Raw genomic sequence first — 3,838 nt, 5'->3', positions numbered from 1 at the left:
TCTCTAACTTTGAACTCTTCTCAATTTCCCCATAAAGCATACTATAATTAAGCAATAAGGCCCGAGGGGGTGTGGTATATGGCCAATATACCACGGCTAAGGGCTGTTCTTAAGCACGACGCAACACGGAGTGCTAGGACACAGCCCTTAGCCGTGGTATATTGGCCATATATCACAAAACCCAGAGGTGCCTTATTGCTATTATAAGCTGGTTACCAATGTAATTAGAGCAGTAAAAATAAATGTTTTGTCATACCCATGGTATACAGTCTGATATACCACGGCTTCCAGCCAATCAGCATTCAGGGCTCGACCCCACCCAGTTTATAATATAATATTTGTACAGTGCTTTCTGAAAGTATTCAGACCCCTTGACTTTTCTACATTTTGTTACGTTACAGCCTTATTCTAAAATTGATTAAATATTTAAAATATCTGCAATCTACACACAATACCCCATAATGACAAAGCAAAAACTGGTTTTTAGACATTCTTGCAAATGTGTTAGAAATAGTAAACAGATACCTTATTTACATAAGTATTCAGATCCTTTGCTATGAGACCCGAAATTGAGCTCAGGTGCATCCTGTTTCCATGGATCATCCTTGATGTTTCTACAACTTCATTGGAGTCTACCTGTTGTCCAATCCATTGCATTTACATGATTTCGAAAGGCACACCTGTCTATATAAGGTCCTATATAAGGTCCCACAGTTGACAGTGCATGTCAGAGCAAAAACCAAGCCATGAGGTTGAAGGAATTGTCCGTAGAGCTCCAAGACAGGATTGTTTTGAGCCACAGATCTGGGGAAGGGTACGAACAAATTTCTGCAGCATTGAAGGTCCCAAAGAACACAGTGGCCTCCATCATTCTTAAATGGAAGAAGTTTGGAATCACCAAGACTCTTCCTAGAGCTGGCTGCCTGGCCAAACTGAGCAATGGGGGAGAAGGGCCTTGGACAGGGAGGTGACCAAGAACCCGATGGTCACTCTGACAAATCTCCAGAGTTCCTCTGTGGAGATGGAAGAACCTTCCAGAAGGACAACCATCTCTGCAGCACTCCACCAATCTGGCCTTTATGGTAGAGTGGCCAGACAGAAGCCACTCCTCAGTAAAAGGCACATGACATCCCGCTTGGAGTTTGCCAAAAGGCACCCAAAGGACTTTCAGACAATGAGAAACAACATTCTCTGGTCTAATGAAACCAAGATTGAACTCTTTGGCCTGAATGCCAAGCGTCACATCTGGAGGAAACCTGGCACCATCCCTACGGTGAAGCATGGGGGTAGCAGCATCATGCTGTGGGGATGTTTTTAAGCGGCAGGGACTGGGAGACTAGTCAGGATCGAGGGGAAAATGAACGGAGCAAATTACAGAGAGATCCTTGACGAAAACCGTCTCTATAACGCTCAGGACCTCAGACTGGGGTGAAGTTCACCTTCCAATAGGACAACGACCCTAAGGTCTCTGAATGTCCTTGAGTTGCCCAGCCAGAGCCCGGACTTGACCCCGATCGAACATCTCTGGAGAGACCTGAAAATAGCTGTGCAGCGGCGCTCTCCTCCAACCTGACAGCGCTTGAGAGGATCTGCAGAGAAGAATGGGAGAAACTCCCCAAATACAGGTGTGCCGAGCTTTTACCGTCATACCCAAGAAGACTCGAGGCTGTAATTGTTGCCAAAGGTGCTTCAACAAAGTTCTGAGTAAAGGGTCTGAATAATTATGTAAATGTGATAGTTAAGTTTCTTATTTTTTATACATTTGCAAAAAATATCTAAAAAGCTGTTTGTGCTTTGTCATTATGGGGTATTGTGTGTAGATTGAAAACCATTTAATCAATTTTAGAATAAGGCTGTAACGTAACAAAATGTGGAAAAAGTCAATGGGTCTAGATACTTTCAGAAAGCACTGTATATACACTACTTTTGTCCTTCTGGACAGAGTTCTTCTGTCCGGTGTCCGGTGTCTGTGTTATTTTGCCCATCTTAATCTTTTCTTTTTATTGGCCAGTCTGAGAGATGGCTTTTTCTTTGCAACTCTGCCTAGAAGGCCAGGATCCCGGAGTCGCCTCTTCACTGTTGATGTTGAGACTGGTGTTTTGCTGGTACAATTTAATGAAGCTGCCAGTTGAGGACTTGTGAGGCGTCTGTTTCTCAAACTAGACACTCTAATGTCCTCTTACTCAGCTGTGCACTGGGGCCTCCCACTCCTCCCACTCCTCTTTCTATTCTGGCTATTCCAGTTTGCGCTGTTCTGTGAAGGGAGTAGTACACAGCGTTGTACTAGATCTTCAATTTCTCGCATGGAATAGCCTTCATTTCTCAGAACAAGAATAGACTGACGAGTTTCAGAAGAAAGGTCTTTGTTTCTGACCATTTTGAGCCTGTAATCAAATCAAATCAAAGTTTATTTGTCACCTGCGCCGAATACAACAGGTGTAGTCCTTACAGTGAAATGCTTACTTACAGGCTCTAACCAATAGTGTGAAAAAAAGGTATGTGTGTGTGTGTAGGTAAGTAAAGAAATAAAACAACAGTAAAAAGACATTTGAAAATAAGAGTAGCAAGGCTATATACAGACACCGGTTAGTCAGGCTTATTGAGGTAGTATGTACATGTAGGTATGGTTAAAGTGACTATGCATATATGATGAACAGAGAGTAGCAGTAGCGTAAAAAGAGAGGTTGGCGGGTGGTGGGACACAATGCAGATAGCCCAGTTAGCCAATGTGCGGGAGCACTGGTTGGTCGGGCCAATTGAGGTAGTATGTACATGGATGTATAGTTAAAGTGAACCCACAAATGCTGATGCTCCAGATACTCAACTAGTCTAAAGATGGCCAGTTTTATTGCTTATTTTATCAGAACAATAGTTTTCAGCTGTGCTAACATAATTGCAAAAGGGTTTTCTAATGATCAATTAGCCTTTTAAAATGATCAACTTGGATTAGCTAACACAATGTGCCATTGGAACACAGAAGTGATGGTTGCTGATAATGGGCCTCTGTACGCCTATGTAGATATTCCATGTAAAATCTGCCGTTTCCAGCTACAATAGTCATTTACAACATTAACAATGTCTACACTGTATTTCTGATCATTTTGATGTTATTTTAAGGGGCAAAAAAATTTGCTTTTCTTTCAAAAACAAGGACATTTCTTAGTGACCCCAAACTTTTGAACAGTAGTGTATGTATGTATGTGTGTGTATATACAGTTGAAGTCGGAAGTTTACATACACTTAGGTTGGAGTCATTAAAACTCGTTTTTCAACCACTCCATAAATTCCTTGGCAACAAACTATAGTTTTGGCAAGTCGGTTAGGACATCTACTTTGTGCATGACACAAGTCATTTTTCCAACAACTGTTTACAGACGGATTATTTCACTTATAATTCACTGTATCACAATTCCAGTGGGTCAGAAGTTTACATACACTAAGTTGACTGCCTTTTAAACAGCTTGGAAAATTCCAGAAAATGATGTCATGGCTTTAGAAGCTTCTGTTAGGCTAATTGACATTATTTGAGTCAATTGGAGGTGTACCTGTGGATGTATTTCAAGGACTACCTTCAAACTCAGTGCCTATTTGCTTGACATCATGGGAAAATCAAATGAAATCAGCCAAGACCTCAGAAAGAAAATTGTAGACCTCCACAAGTCTGGTTCATCATTTCCAAACGCCTGGAGGTACCACATTCATCTGTACAAACAATAGTACGCAAGTACCAAGTGTCCTCTGGTCTGATGAAACAAAAATAGAACTGTTTGGCCATAATGACCATCGTTATGTTTGGTGGAAAAAGGGGAAAGCTTGCAAGCAGAAGAACACCATCCCA

This window comes from Salvelinus alpinus, chromosome 26, assembly GCF_045679555.1.
Source record: "Salvelinus alpinus chromosome 26, SLU_Salpinus.1, whole genome shotgun sequence".
Lineage (NCBI taxonomy): Eukaryota > Metazoa > Chordata > Actinopteri > Salmoniformes > Salmonidae > Salvelinus > Salvelinus alpinus.
This window is presented reverse-complemented; position numbering follows the sequence as displayed.